Source organism: Bombina bombina, chromosome 4 (assembly GCF_027579735.1).
Source record: "Bombina bombina isolate aBomBom1 chromosome 4, aBomBom1.pri, whole genome shotgun sequence".
NCBI classification, from domain to species: domain Eukaryota; kingdom Metazoa; phylum Chordata; class Amphibia; order Anura; family Bombinatoridae; genus Bombina; species Bombina bombina.
In genome coordinates this window covers 1,108,090,502-1,108,107,842 of record NC_069502.1, presented here as the reverse complement: position 1 = coordinate 1,108,107,842, position 17,341 = coordinate 1,108,090,502, and the positions used below count along the sequence as shown (strand labels likewise).

At 38.1% G+C, this 17,341-nt stretch overlaps 1 long non-coding RNA gene across 1 annotated transcript; it reads right to left on the bottom strand.

Annotated features, from left to right (window-relative positions):
- Positions 1 to 13,873: 13,873 nt before the first annotated feature.
- On the bottom strand, positions 13,874 to 14,332 carry LOC128655787 (uncharacterized). The gene is made up of 3 exons (XR_008401905.1): positions 14,214 to 14,332; positions 14,047 to 14,112; positions 13,874 to 13,965 (listed from the first exon to the last, which is right to left on the bottom strand). It is a non-coding gene; the product is annotated as an uncharacterized LOC128655787 (long non-coding RNA).
- Positions 14,333 to 17,341: the final 3,009 nt, after the last annotated feature.

Here is a 17,341-nt window from a genome sequence, read left to right as displayed (position 1 = left end):
ACAGCAGAGCTGTAATATAGCTCCTCCCCTAACTGTCATAGCCAGTAATTCGACCGAAAACAAGCCGAGAAAGGAGGAGCCATAGGGTGCAGTGGTTACTGTAGTTTAAATTTAAAAATTACCTGCCTTAAAATGACAGGGCGGGCCGTGGACTGGATACACCACAAGAGAAATAAATTTATCAGGTAAGCATAAATTGTGTTTTCTCTTGTAAGGTGTATCCAGTCCACGGATCATCCATTACTTGTGGGTTACCAATACCAAAGCTAAAGTACACGGATGAAGGGAGGGACAAGGCAGGAACTTAAATGGAAGGAACCACTGCCCGTAAAAACTTTCTCCCAAATATAGCCTCCGAAGAAGCAAAAGTATAAAATTTGTAAAATTTTGAAAAAATATGAAGCGAAGACCAAGTCGTCGCCTTGCAAATCTGATCAAAAGAAGCCTCATTTTTAAAGGCCCAAGTGGAAGCCACAGCTCTAGTGGAATGAGCTGTAATCCTTTCAGGAGGCTGCTGTCCAGCAGTCTCATAGGCTAAGCGGATTAAGCTTCTTAGTCAAAAAGAAAAAGAGGTTGACGAAGCCTTTTGACCTCTCCTCAGTCCAGAGTAGACAACAAACAAAGCAGATGTTTGACGAAAATCTTTAGTAGCTTGTAAGTAAAACTTTAAAGCACGGACCACGTCCAGATTGTGTAACACAAGGATGGAACAACAATCTCTTGATTGATATTCCTGTTAGAAACCACCTTAGGTAAAAACCCAGGTTTGGTACGCAGGGCTACCTTATCCGTATGAAAAATCAGATAAGGAGAATCACATTGTAAGGCAGATAGCTCAGAGACTCTACGAGCCGAGGAAATAGCTACCAAAAAAGAACTTTCCAAGATAAAAGCTTGATATCTATGGAATGAAGAGGTTCAAACGGAACTCCTTGAAGAACCTTAAGAACCAAGTTTAAGCTCCATGGTGGAGCAACAGGTTTAAACACAGGCTTGATTCTAACTAAAGCCTGACAAAATGCCTGAACGTCTGGAACATCTGCCAGACGCTTAACTAGCTGACAATCCTTTTTCCAAACCTTCTTGGAGAAAAGATAATATCCTAGCAATCCTGACCTTACTCCATGAGTAACCCTTGGATTCACACCAATAAAGATATCTATGCCATACCTTATGGTAAATTTTCCTGGTGACAGGCTTTCGTGCCTGTCTTAAGGTATCAATAACTGACTCGGAGAAGCCACGCTTTGATAAAATCAAGCGTTCAATCTCCAGGCAGTCAGCCTCAGAGAAATTAGATTTGGATGGTTGAAAGGACCCTGAAGTAGAAGGTCATGTTTCAGAGGCAGAGACCATGGTGGAAAGGATGACATGTCCACTAGATCTGCATACCAGGTCCTGCGTGGCCAGGCAGGTGCTATCAGAATCACCTGGAAACGGTGGAAACACATAAGCCAGGTTGAAAGACCAGGGCGCTGCTAGAGCATCTATCAGTGTCGCCTTGGGATCCCTGGACCTGGATCCGTAACACGGAAGCTTGGCGTTCTGGCGAGACGCCATGAGATCCAGTTCTGGTTTGCCCCAACAATGAATCAGTTGTGCAAATACCTCCGGATGGAGTTCCCACTCTCCCGGATGAAAAGTCTGACGACTTAGAAAATCCGCCTCCCAGTGCTCTAGACCTGGGATATGTATAGCTGATAGGTGGCAAGAGTGAATCTCTGCCCAGCGAATTATTTTTGAAACTTCTAACATCTCTAGGGAACTTCTCGTTCCCCCTTGATGGTTGATGTAAGCTACAGTCGTGATGTTGTCCGACTGAAATCTGATGTACCTCAGAGTTGCTAACTGAGGCCAAGCCTGAAGAGCCTTGAATATCGCTCTTAGTTCCAGAATATTTAATGGAAGGAGAGACTCCTCCTGAGTCCACGATCCCTGAGCCTTCAGGGAGTTCCAGACTGCACCCCAACCTAGAAGGCTGGCATCTGTCGTAACAATTGTCTAATCTGGCCTGCGAAAGGTCATACCTTTGGACAGATGGACCCGAGATAGCCACCAGAGAAGAGAATCCCTGGTCTCTTGGTCCAGATTCAGTTGAGGGGACAAATCTGTGTAATCCCCGTTCCACTGACTGAGCATGAATAGTTGCAGCGGTCTGAGATGTAAGCGTGCAAACGGCACTATGTCCATTGCCGCTACCATTAAGCCGATAACTTCCATACACTGAACCACCGAAGGGCGCGGAATGGAATGAAGAACCCGGCAGGAATTTAGAAGCTTTGATAACCTGGATTCCGTTAGGTGAATTTTCATTTCTACAGAATCTATCAGAGTCCCTAGAAAGGAAACTCTTGTGAGTGGGAATAGAGAACTCTTTTCCTCGTTCACTTTCCACCAATGCGACCAATGCCAGTACTACGTCCGTATGAGACTTGGCAATTTGGAAGTTTGACGCCTGTATCAGGATGTCGTCTAAATAAGGGGCTACTGCTATGCCCCGCGGCCTTAGGACCGCCATAAGCGACCCTAGAACCTTTGTAAAGATTCTTGGGGCTGTAGCTAATCCCAAGGGAAGAGCTACAACTGGTAATGCCTGTCTTGAAAGGCAAACCTGAGAAACCGATGATGATCTTTGTGTATCGGAATGTGAAGATAAGCATCCTTTAGATCCACTGTAGTCATATATTGACCCTCCTGGATCAGTGGTAGGATGGTACGAATAGTTTCCATCTTGAACGACTGAACTTTGAGGAATTTGTTTAAGTTCTTTAGATCCAAAATTGGTCTGAAGGTTCCCTCTTTTTTGGGAACCACAAACAGATTTGAGTAAAAACCCTGTCCCTGTTCCTCCTTTGGAACTGGATGGATCACTCCCATAACTAGGAGGTCTCGTACACAGTGTAAGAATGCCTCTCTCTTTATCTGGTGTGCAGATAATTGTGAAAGGTGAAATTTCCCTTTTGGGGGGGAAGCTTTGAAGTCCAGAAGATATCCCTGGGATATAATTTCCAACGCCCAGGGATCCTGAACATCTCTTGCCCACGCCTGGGCAAAGAGTGAAAGTCTGCCCCCTACTAGATCCGTTCCCAGATAGGGGGCCGTTCCTTCATGCTGTCTTAGAGGCAGCAGCAAGCTTTTTTACCTGCTTACCTTTTTTCCAGGTCAGGTTTGGTCTCCAGACCGTCTTGGATTGAGCAAAAGTTCCCTCTTATTTATTATTAGAGGAAGTTGATGCCGCACCTGCCTTGAAGTTTTGAAAGGCACGAAAATTAGACTGTTTGGCCCTAGATTTGGACCTGTCCTGAGGAAGGACATGACCTTTTCCTCCAGTGATATCAGCAATAATCTCCTTCAACCAGGCCCGAATAGTGTCTGCCCCTTGAAGGGAATGTTAAGTAGCTTAGATTTTGAAGTCACGTCAGCTGACCATGATATAAGCCATAGCGCTCTGCGCGCCTGTATAGCAAAACCAGAATTCTTAGCCGTTAGTTTAGTCAAATGAACAATGGCATCAGAATAAAAGAATTGGCTAGCTTAAGTGCTCTAAGTTTGCCAAGTATGTCATCCAATGAAGTCGCTACCCGTAAAGCCTCTTCCAGAGACTCAAACCAGTACGCCGCAGCAGCAGTAACAGGGGCAATGCATGCAAGGGGCTGTAGGATAAAACCTTGTTGAATAAATATTTTCTTAAGGTAACCTCTAATTTTTTATCCATTGGATCTAAAAAAAAAAAGCACAACTGTCCTCGACAGGGATAGTAGTACGCTTTACTAGAGTAGAAACTGCTCCCTCCACCTTAGGGACTGTCTGCCATAAGTCCCGTGTGGTGGCGTCTATTGGAAACATTTTTCTAAAAATAGGAGGGGAAGAGAACGGCACACCTGGTCTATCCCATTCCTTATTAAAATTTCTGTAAACCTTTTAGGTATTTGGAAAAACATCAGTACACACCGGCACTGCAAAGTATTTATCCAGTCTACACAATTTCTCTGGCACTGCAATGGTATCACAGTCATTCAGAGCAGCTAAAACCTCCCTAAGCAACACGCGGAGGTGTTCAAGCTTAAATTTAAATGTAGAAATATTAGAATCAGGTATCTTTCCTGAGTCATTAACATCACCCACTGACTGAAGCTCTCTTTCCTCAGCTTCTGCATATTGTGAGGCAGTATCAGACATGGTTCTTAAAGCGTCAGTATGCTCTGCATTTTGTCTCACCCCAGAGCTATCTTGCTTACCTCTAAGTTCAGGTAGTCTGGCTAATACCGCTGACAGTGTATTATCCATGACTGCCGCCATGTCTTGTAAAGTAAACACTATGGGCGCCCTAGATGTACTTGGCGCCATTTGAGCGTGAGTCCCTTAAGCGGGAGTCAAAGGGTCTGACACGTGGGGAAAGTTAGTCGGCATAACTTCCCCCTCGTCAGATTCCTCTGGTGATAAATTTTTTAAAGACAGAAAATGATCTTTATTGCATAAAATGAAATCAGTACATTTGGTACACATTCTAAGAGGGGGTTCAACCATGACTTTTAAACATAATAAACGAGGAGTTTCTTCTATGTCAGACATGTTTATACAGAATAGCAATGAGACTAGCAAGCTTGGAAAACACTTTAAATCAAGTTAACAAGCAAATATAAAAAACGGTACTGTGCCTTTAAGAGAAACAAATTTTGTCAGAATTTGAAAAACAGTGGAAAAAAGCAGTAAATCAAATGAAATTTTTACAGTGTGTATAATAGGCTAACAGAGCATTGCACCCACTTGCAAATGGATGATTAACCCCTTAGTTCAAAAAACGGATAAAAAAAACGAAATAGACGTTTTTTAACAGTCACAACCAACTGCCACAGCAAGCTGTGGCCCTACCTTCCCCAATAAACGACTTTGGAAAGCCTTTGGGCCCTTTAGAGATGTCCTATAGCATTCAGAGGGCCTTTGAGGGAAGTTGGATGTCACAGTTTGTAATTTTAACCAACTGTAACTTTTATACTACAACAGTGGAAATTGTTTCTAGTCAAAATTTAAGCCAGCCATGTGGAAAAAACTAGGCCCCAATAAAGTTTTATCACCAAAGCATATATAAAAACGATTAAACATGCCAGCAAACGTTTTATATTGCAATATCATAAGGGTATTACCTCTGAAAGTAAGCATGATACCAGTCGTTATTAAATCACTGTATTCAGGCTTAATTTACATTAATCCGGTATCAGCAGCATTTTCTAGTGTTTTCCATCCCTAGAAAAAATTATAACTGCACATACCTGATAGCAGAATAAACTGCAGGCCATTCTCTCGCTGAAGTTACCTCATCTGTGTAATCCCCTCAGACATATGTGAGAACAGCAATGGATCTTAGTTACAACCTGCTAAGATCATAGAAACCTCAGGCAGATTCTTCTTCTATTTACTGCCTGAGATAAAATAGCACAACTCCGGTACTATTTAAAAATAACAAACTTTTGATTGAAGAAAATAAACTAGCTATATTTAACCACTCTCTCCTACAACGTCCTTGCTTGTTGAGAGTTGCAAGAGAATGACTGGCTATGACAGTTAGGGGAGGAGCTATATTACAGCTCTGCTGTGGGTGTCCTCTTGCAACTTCCTGTTGGGAATGAGAATATCCCACAAGTAATGGATGATTCGTGGACTGGATACACCTTACAAGAGAAATATAATCTGTCTTAAAATGACAGGGCGTGCCGTGGACTCGTCGTACCATAGGAGAAATTAATTTATCAGGTAAACATAAATTTACTTTTCTTCTATAAGGTAAGACGAGTCCACGGATTCATCCTTACTTGTGGGATACAATACCAAAGCTACAGGACACGGATGAACGGGAGGGACAAGACAGACGGTTAAACAGAAGGCACCACTGCTTGAAGAACTTTTCTCCCAAAAATAGCCTCCGAAGAAGCAAAAGTATCAAATTTGTAAAATTTGGAAAAGGTATGAAGCGAAGACCAAGTCGCAGCCTTACAAATCTGTTCAACAGAAGCATCATTTTTAAAAGCCCATGTGGAAGCCACCGCTCTAGTAGAGTGAGCTGTAATCCTTCCAGGAGGTTGCTGTCCAGCAGTCTCGTATGCCAAACAGATGATGCTTTTCAGCCAAAAAGAGAGGTAGCCGTAGCTTTTTTACCTCTACGTTTTCCAGAATAGACAACAAACAAAGAAGACGTTTGACGGAAATCTTTTGTTGCTTGCAAGTAAAACTTCAAAGCACGAACCACGTCCAAGTTGTGCAACAGACGCTCCTTCTTAGAGGAAGGATTAGGACACAGAGAAAGAACAACAATTTCCTGATTGATATTCCTATTAGTAACAACCTTAGGAAGGAATCCAGGTTTGGTACGCAAAACCACCTTATCAGCATGGAAAACAAGATAAGGCGAGTCGCATTGCAATGCAGATAATTCAGAAACTCTTCGAGCCAAAGAGATAGCAACTAAAAACAGAACTTTCCAAGATAGAAGCTTAATATCTATGGAATGCATAGGTTCAAACGGAACCCCTTGAAGAACTTTAAGAACTAAATTCAAACTCCATGGCGGAGCAACAGGTTTAAACACAGGCTTGATTCTAACTAAAGCCTGACAGAACGACTGAACGTCTGGAACATCTGCCAGACGCTTGTGCAGAAGAACTGATAAGGCAGATATCTGTCCCTTTAAGGAACTATCTGATAGCCCCTTCTTCAATCCTTCTTGGAGAAAGAACAAAATCCTAGGAATCCTGATCTTACTCCATGAGTAGCCTTTGGATTCGCACAAATAAAGATATTTACGCCATATCTTATGATAAATTTTCCTAGTGACAGGCTTTTCTGAATCAAGGTATCTATGACCGACTCAGAGAAACCCCACTTGGATAAAATCAAGCGTTCAATCTCCAAGCAGTCAGCCACAGAGAAAATAGATTTGGATGCTGGAACGGACCTTGAATCAGAAGATCCTGTCTCAGTGGCAGAGTCCATGGTGGAAGAGATGACATGTCCACCAGGTCTGCATACCAAGTCCTGCGTGGCCACGCAGGTGCTATCAAAATCACTGAAGCTCTCTCCTGTTTGATTCTGGCAATCAAACGAGGAAAAAGAGGAAATGGTGAAAACACATAAGCCAGGTTGAACGACCAGGGTACTGCTAGAGCATCTATCAGTACTGCCTGAGGATCCCTTGACCTGGACCCGTAACAAGGAAGTTTGGCGTTCTGACGAGACGCCATCAGATTCAATTCTGGTGTGCCCCATTGCTGAATCAATTGTGCAAACACCTCCAAATGGAGTTCCCACTCCCCCGGATGAAAAGTCTGACGACTTAGAAAATCCGCTTCCCAGTTCTCCACTCCTGGGATATAGATTGCTGAAAGATGGCAAGAGTGAGTCTCTGCCCATCAAATTATTTTGGTAACCTCTATCATCGCTAGAGAACTCTTTGTTCCCCCCTGATGATTGATATATGCTACAGTCGTGATATTGTCTGACTGGAATCTTATGAATCTGGCCGAAGACAGCTGAGGCCACCCCAGAAGCGCGTTGAATATCGCTCTCAGTTCTAGAATATTTATCGGGAAGAGAGCCTCCTCCTGAGTCCACAAACCCTGTGCTTTCAGGGAATTCCAGACTGCACTCCAGCCCAATAGGCTGGCGTCCGTCATCACTATGACCCATGCTGGCCTGCGGAAACACATTCCCTGGGACAGATGATCCTGTGACAACCACCAAAGAAGTGAGTCTCTGGTCTCTTAATCCAGATTTATCTGAGGAGATAAATCTGCATAATCCCCATTCCACTGTTTGAGCATGCATAGTTGTAGTGGTCTGAGATGCAAGCGAGCAAACGGAACTATGTCCATTGCCGCTACCATTAGTCCGATTACCTCCATACACTGAGCCACTGACGGCCGAGGAATGAAGAGCTCGGCAGATGGATAAAATCTTTGATTTCCTGACCTCCGTCAGAAAAATTTTCATGTCGTCCGAAATCTATCAGAGTTCCCAGGAATAGAACTCTTGTGAGAGGGATAAGTGAACTCTTTTTTACGTTCACCTTCCGCCAACATGATGTCCGTGTGAGACTTGGCTAGTTGGTAAGTCGACGCCTGAATTAAGATATCGTCCAGATAAGGCGCCACAGCTATGCCCCGCGGCCTTAGAACCGCCAGAAGGGACCCTAGCACCTTTGAGAAAATTCTGGGAGCTGTGGCCAACCCGAAGGGAAGAGCCACAAACTGGTAATGCTTGTCCAAAAAGGCGAACCTGAGGAACTGGTGATCTTTGTGGATAGGGATGTGTAGATACGCACCCTTTAAGTCCACAGTGGTCATATATTGACCCTCCTGGATCATTGGTAAAATAGTCTGAATGGTCTCCATCTTGAAGGATCGGACTCTGAGGAATTTGTTTAGGATCTTGAGATCTCAAATTGGTCTGAAGTTTCCCTCTTTTTTGGGAACCACAAACAGATTGGAGTAGAACCCCTGCCCCTGTTCTGTTTTCAGAACTGGGCAGATCACTCCCATGGTATATAGGTCTTCTACACAGCGTAAGAACGCCTCTCTTTTTGTCTGGTTTACAGACAATTGAGAAAGATGGAATCTCCCCCTTGGAGTAGAATCTTTGAAATCTAGAAGATACCCCTGGGTTACGATTTCTAAAGCCCAGGAGTCCTGAACGTCTCTTGCCCAAGCCTGAGCAAAAAGAGAAAGTCTGCTCCCTACTAGATCCGGTCCCAGATCGGGGGCTACCCCTTCATGCTGTCTTGGTGGCAGCAGCGGGCTTCTTGGCCTGTTTACCCTTGTTCCAAGTCTGTTTAGGTCTCCAGACTGACTTGGATTGAGCAAAATTCCCCTCTTGCTTTGCAGCAGGGGAAGAGGTAGTGGGACCACCTTTGAAGTTGAAGTTTGGTCCTCATCTTATTTGTCTTATCCTGAGGAAGGGCATGGCCTTTCCCTCCAGTGATGTCTGAAATGATCTCTTTCAGTTCAGGCCCGAATAGGGTCTTAACCTTGAAAGGGATGGCTAAAAGCTTAGATTTTGATGACACATCAGCAGACCAGGACTTAAGTCATAACTCTCTACGCGCTAAAATGGCAAAACCTGAATTCTTTGCCGCTAATTTAGCCAGTTGAAAAGCAGCATCTGTAATGAAAGAATTAGCTAGCTTGAGAGCCCTAATTCTATCCAGAATATCATCTAATGGGGTCTCAACCTGAAGAGCCTCCTCCAGAGCCTCGAACCAAAAAGAAGCTGCAGTAGTTACAGGAACAATGCACGCTATAGGTTGGAGAAGAAAACCCTGATGAACAAATATTTTCTTTAGGAGACCCTCTAATTTTTTATCCATAGGATCTTTGAAAGCACAACTGTCCTCAATAGGTATAGTTGTACAATTAGCAAGGGTAGCAATAGCTCCCTCCACCATAGGGACTGTCTGCCACGAGTCCCACATGGCGTCTGATATGGGAAATATTTTCTTAAAAGTAGGAGGGGGAGCGAACGGAATACCTGGTCTATCCCACTCCTTAGTAACAATGTCTGAAATCCTCTTAGGGACCGGAAAAACATCAGTGTAGGCAGGAACCTCTAGAAATCTGTCCATTTTAGACAATTTCTCTGGAACTACAATAGGGTCACAATCATCCAGAGTCGCTAAAACCTCCCTGAGCAATAAGTGGAGGTGTTCTAGTTTAAATTTAAAAGTCGTCATATCTGAGTCTGTCTGAGGGAACAACTTTCCTGAATCAGAAATCTCTCCCTCAGACAGCAAATCCCTCACCCCCAACTCAGAACAGTGTGAGGGTACATCGGATATGGCTAATAAAGCGTCAGAGGGCTCAGCATTTGTTCTCACACCAGACCTACTGCGCTTCCCCTGCAACCCAGGCAGCTTAGATAAAACCTCTGTGAGGGTAGTATTCATAATTGCGGCCATATCTTGCAGGGTGAAAGAATTAGACGCACTAGAAGTACTTGGCGTCGCTTGTGCGGGCGTTAAGGGTTGTGACACTTGGGGAGAATTAGATGGCACAACCTGATTCCCTTCTGACTGAGAATCATCCTGCGACATACTTTTAGTAGCTAAAATATGTTCTTTGCAATTTATTGACCTTTCAGTGCATGAGGGACACATTCTAAGTGGGGGTTCCACAATGGCTTCTAAACATATTGAACAATGACTTTTTTCAATGTCAGACATGTTGAACAGGCTAGTAATGACTACAAACATGCATGAAAACTCTTTATTTAGTGAAAAAAATAACAATCTTAAAAAACGGTACTGCGCCTTTAAGAGAAAAAAAGCATACACGTTCTGCAAAACTGCTTTAAAATGCACCAAATTTTTAAAATTTTTGCATGAAGACTCAATATGTGTAGTTAAGTTTGCCCCACAAGGAAATTTGACATTTAACCCTTTAATGTGCAATCCGGAAAAAACACCCCCAGCACCTTGCCACAGCCCTGCTGTGGCGCCTACCTGCCCTCAGGGATAGTAAATATGGGGTTAAAGCTTCGATTTGGCCCAAAACATTCACAAGGGCCCTCAGGAGTTGGAGCTTGCTGAGTGAAAAAAACTGCGCATCAGAGGCACGAAAATAGGCCCCGCCCATCTCACTCAATGTCTCTACAGCCTCAAAGAACCGCACCAGAGCGGTTTTAAACTAGCCATGTGGGTTCTGAGACCCAAAAAATAAGCCAAGTGTACCCTCAATAAAGTTGCCCAAAAAACAATATTGCCCACAAAACGTTAACAGCACTCCCAGTTCATAAAACGTTTGCCCACAAACATTCAAAACTCAGTGTCAACCATTTTTGTAATTAGCCCCTTATGCAAGCTTAGTAATGCCTTTCTATAGCTCTTAGGATTTCTGCTTACCCTTACCCTCATGGGGATACTGTCAGTCTTTCTGAAATACACTGTCTCTCCAGAAAAAATGACTGAACATACCTCACTGCTATATAGCATGAAAACGTTCCTCACACTGAAGTTTCTTGTACCCTTCAGCCTCTGTGGGAACAGCATTGGATCTTAGTTACAAATGCTAAGATCATCATCCTCCAGGCAGAAGTCTTCATCCTTCTGCTGCCTGAGGGTAAATAGTACACACCGGTACCATTTAAAATAAACTCTTGCTTGAAGAAATTAAAAACTAGTATTTTATCACCTCTTTCACTTTACCCTTCCTAGTACTTAGAGTAGGCATAGAGATTGACTGGGGTGGAGCTAAGGGAGGAGCTATATAGACAGCTCTGCTGTGGTGCTCTTTGCCACTTCCTGTTAGCAGGAGGAAAATATCCCACAAGTAAAGGATGAATCCGTGGACTCGTCATACCTTATAGAAGAAAATAAGGTAAGTATAACTTTGGAAGCAAAAAATTCTTAAATCTTTTGGGTTTTTTCAAGCTTTCGCCAAGATAATGTTACATAATTCTGCACTATCTGCAGAATTATGCAACATCAGTTTTTACATTTACTGTCCCTTTAAGTTTTGGGCTGGTTTGCAACCGGAAATATTGCTTTCTCTTTTATTGCTTTTTAGAACTGGGATTATATATTATTTCTTCATTAATAAACTGGAAATGAAGGGTTAATAGAAATGTTTGAGGTGTTGGGAAAGGGGTATAGAGATAAGGTATATAAGGGAGGGTTAGGAAGGGAAAGGATCAATGTATATGTGTGTACATACATGTATGTATGTATGTATATATGTATGTATGTACTGTGGGCTCCATTTATCATTGTTTGGAGAAATCCGACTTTCAGTTCTCCAAGAAGTTCTCCGCAGCTCGCCCTCTGTGAGGCGCACTTGTGCGCCAATATTTATAAAAAAACTGGTCGTATTATACCGCTTTTTTCCAAAGTCGAGATGCGGCGTGTTAATGATAAATCTCGACTATATTTACCATTCCATCATCGTAAAAAAGCGCATATTTTTGGTATTTTCCTTTTTTATTACTGGATATAGCCATTCTTTTTATTAATGTTATAATTGTTGTAATTTAAGGTTATATAAACATTTATATTTGTAATATGAATTGAACAAATTTCTATATTATTATTCTTTTTGTGTTTTTTTTACAAACCACAACCTTTTACTACTATTCCACGTTATTTTTAACAGATGGCTTCCATATTACAAAGTAATTTTTTTTGGTTTATCTACTTAACACACCGCATGCAGACCTTTTTCTACTATTCAACGTTATTTTTAACACATGTCTTACTTATTACAAAGTCATGTGTTTTGGTTTCTCTACATTACACACCCCATACAGACCTTTTAGGCCTCCGTTTATCATGATAAATGGAGCCCATACTATTATTCCACGTTATTTTAACACGTTTCACATATTACAAAGTCCTTATTTTTTGGTTTATCTACTTTAGACACCCCATACAGACCTTTTACTATTATTCTACGTTATTTTAGCACATGTCTTACAAAGTCTTGTTTTTTTGTCTTTTGTTTAGCTATTTTAGACACCCCATGCAAACCTTTAACTATTATTCCTTTTGATTTTCAACACGTCTTTTATCTTTACCAACTAATTTGTTTTTCTCTACCTACTTTACACAACCCCTCTAGACATTTCACTACTATTCTTTTCAAATTAACGTCTTACATTGACCTAATCTTACACTTTCATTGATAAGATGTTTCAATTCATTGATAAGATGTTTCAATATATATTACACAATAACGACAATTGTTTATATTTGTTAAATAATATATGCATTTATTCTGTATATAAAATAAAATTAAAAAAAATGTTGCTAGCACATTCATAAATTTTTTAATAACACATAAATGAAAAAGTTACATTTTTTCATATTTCAGCCTCATTTTCCTGACTGCTGAGTAACTGCTTATCAGTCCAGTTTCAGCTTTAAGCAGGACTTCAAGGAGCTCTTTTTTGCTTATTACAATTTTTTCATCATCCGGAACTAAAAAATAAAAAATATATATATTTATATTAAACATATATTTTGATTATTTTGAATAGCATTTATAGACATGAGAGTAAAAAAAATATCTGTCAATGGAATTACCAACAGCAATAACATATATTTATTCATAAATGCTATAACACTTACCCCAGTTATAATATTGAGGTGACTGAGAGTCTTCATCGTGTACCTCTAAGTTTATTAAATTTTGTTGAGTTTCTTCAAAAAACAAAATTTTGATTACAATGTATTGATAATGTAATTTTAAAATATATCTATCTTACACAATATTTTTCTCTCTATCTATGTTATCTTTCAATTAATTTTATTTCTATATTTAAATCTGTCTTTTTTGATCTATATACATATATCTATCTGTCGATATATATATATTACATATATATATCTATCTATCTATATATATATATATATATATATATATATATATATATATATATATATATATATTGATCTATATATATATATATATATATATATATATTGATATATATAAAAAAATATGTGTTTGTGTTTTTATATATATATATATATAGATATATATATATAGATATTTTTTTTTGTTGTTTTTAAAAAAAATATATACACATATTAATAAAATTGATATATATATATATGTGTATATATATATATATATATATATATATATATATATATGCATACATATCTATTGTTTTATATATATATATATATATATATATAGATATATATATATATATATATATATATATATATATATATATATAGATATATATATATATATATATATATATATATATATATATATAGATATATATATATATATATATATATATATATATATATAAATATAATGTTTGTAGAATAGATATATCACCAGAAAAAAAATAAAAAATCACCTGATGTTCCTTGATGAACCTCATCTTCTTCATGGCCCTCCTCGTCCTCTTGTTCCAAATGTTCTTCATCTTGTTCCAAATGTTCTTCTGACTCTGTAGGCTCTACATGTCCTAAAATTATTATTACAAATAAATTTATATTTATAAAATATATATGTCAAAGAAATCTCAAAGAATTTTTTTTTAGATTACCTTCAATGTTATCGATATCTTCTTCTCCTTGCTCATCCATTGCATTATTATTTGGAGTGCTATTATCTATAGCATTATAAAAAAAAATAGTTAAAAGATAAATTTACTTTAATACCTGGCTTTGAATTTTTTTTTTTTTCTCGAAATTACAGTTACATTTTTTACACCTGTGTCTTGAGTCCTATCTTTATCCATAAAAACTGTGGGCAATGGGTCTGATTCCCCTTCAGAACTAGAATTGGTATCAATGGGAAGAAGGTACCTTGGAGCTCTTCTTCTTTTGACTATTAAATAATATAAAATACAAAATTAGTGAAAATATATTCTTAAAAATCCAAACACACAAAAAATTTGTCTGAAAATCCTATAAAAACTTGATTCATTCACACTTATCTGCAGGCAATGGTAATCTTTTAATCCTATTATTGTTTAACTTGTTTATCTTATTGAAAATATTCCAATTAAAAACTATACATTTTTAATACTTAAGATTATATAATTAAACTATATTTATATCTATATTGCTTACATTTTTTAAGATAACTCTTTATCAAAGTGCGCATTTTAGATTGCCTCCGGTACAAGTCGTTATATCTTTTCAGACATTGTTTCCTCGTTCGTTTTTGCCCAGAGACTCTCCTTACTCTTCGCACCATTTCACAGAGAATTCGGTTTCTTGTGTCCTGGTCCAAAGTGAAAATCCCTTTCCTTTTTTTTGGAAAATATTTATCCATAGTGTAAGAAATAATCAATAATTCTCCAATAGAGAACTTCTTGGATCGTGGCATTTTCTAAATATTATTCAATCTCTACTCACTGACGGGACTAATTTTTTTTTTTTAAATGCGCAATTTTGTAAGCTAATACCTATTTTTACAAATAGCACTCAATTTGGATACATATTTTGTAAAGTATTATCAAGAATCGTATTTTAGTATACAACTTGATGTTTTTTTTTATCCATTTTAATAACAATGAAACATTGTATAGAACTGCGCCACAATAGCACTATTTTTTTGGCAACATTAACAAATGTTACATGTATCCGTTGATAAGGTGAAATAAAATTAAAGATACATATAACAATGTAATGATATTTAAATTTAATATTGTTATTCATAACCAAATTATCTTTATTTACATGTAAAATTGTTATTAAAAACAAAAATGGAAATCCAGGTATTCCATATGAAAAATAAACTGCGACATATCTTTCCAGAACATCAGACAGTATACGCCCATTTTCATCAACTACATTTAGATACTTTTTTGGAAACCGTTATAAAAGAAAACTTTATTTAGTTTGTATCAACACTTTAGTTATTTTTTGCGCTCTATTGTATCACATTTTTACAATGGCATCTTCCCAAGCTGGAAAGACCAAAAGCGGGAGAAGTATCATGTTCACTCATCGGCAGAATTGTATTTTGGTCGAAGCTGTTATCGAACACTACGATGAAATCATTGGGTACCAAGCAAGAACTGTAAACCCACAGAGAAAGAGAACAATTTGGACACAAATCAGTAGATCTGTTTCAGCTGAAGGAAGTTTTCCTAAGGATGTGCGGGCTTGTCGGAAGAGAGTAACTGATATTAGAAAAAACATAAAGAAAAAGGTTTGCAGGGAAAAGCAATCTGCCAAAGGAACCGGTGGAGGCCCTGGATATAGGGCCGAATTAACGGACTTTGAACAGATGCTTTATGCACGGATGGGTGATGCCGTTGTGGTTGGCCTGGATGTCCCAGCAGACACTATGGATTTTAGAGGTAAGTTAAATGTAAACGACACCCAAATTTTGTTGTTCATGATTTAAAAAAAGAGAATGAAAAACTATATATCTTTATTATTGAAATCTATTATGTAATTATTTCGATTCAATAGATATTCCTTTATGGAAAGTATATGTAGATATGCTCACTATCTCTTTAATTTTGTAGATTTCTGCTATTGGATATTAAAATTGTGATTAGTTTACATTTTTATTTGTCAGATAAGGATTATGGAGAAAATGGAGACATGAACTATAATAAAAGTAATCTAGTCAGTGTTATAACTATCTATTGTCTATCTAAATCGATCTAAATATTTGAAATTGTGTTTTTATCTATAATTATTGAAATTTAATACAAGTATATTTATATTATTTAGAGCAAGAAGATGAGGGACGTCAGGAAGAGGAGATTGATGCACAAGAGGATCAACCTTTGGAAAATGAATTCACCTCACAAGACCAAGAACCCTCCACATCCACAAGAAGGGGAGAGTAAGTTATTTGTAAAAAACAACCAATAGTTGTTATATATTTTAATAATAATTAACAACCAGATGAGCACTGATGATAACTTGTGGTCTAATGTATATTTTGATTGTATAAATCGATGCAGTTGATATTCTAATATTATTTTTATGTTGTTGTAGGTGTTCGTGCTTTACTACAATCGATGCAGGACAATTCTATATTACTATTCGAGGGTAGGTTGTCTTCTAATTTAATTGTCATGTTAATTTTTTGTTTTTTTAAGAATGTAACCTATTAATAATACATATTTTCCATGTCATACAGAAGATCAGGTTGAAATCAATTTGGAACCTCTGGTTGAGGATTCTGTATGTCCAGAAGATGAGGATGAGACTCAGGTTGAGGGACAAACATCAGAGGGACCAACACCACCAAATCTAGAAACTCCTCAGAATATCATGGTCAATGACTCTGAAGAAGATGAAAGACCAGAACAATTGATAAACCCAGAAGATGTCACAGGCAGGGGAAATGATATACAAAACCTCACAGACATGGCATTGGGGTTCAGGAATGAGCAAAGTGCATTTTTTAAAGAACTGATCAGATTACAAGAAGAAAGAAATGCAATTTTAAAAGCTGATTCAGAATTTAAGAGGGATTATTCCAAAAAGAAATTAGAAATTTTGAATCGAAGATTTCCTACTCAATAATTAATTATTAATATTTCTTGTTTTTGCACTTTAATGTTCAAATTTTTTTCATGTTGAAAAGTTAAACACTAGAATTTGGTTACAGTTTAAGTTATTTTTGAAAAAATGTTACATGTTTCAGTATTCAAGTTTTTGTTATTACAATAAAAATGTTATTTAAAATACAAAAAAGAATTAAGGCTGTTTGTTCAAAAAATTTTTATTAAAAGAAGAAAAACAAAAATTTTTTATTAACAAATAAACACAACTTTTTTTTTCATCTGTCTGATTATATAACAGTAGTGATGATTGTTATTGTCCAATTTTCAAACAACTCCTGTGTTATCCATGGTTTCTGTAATA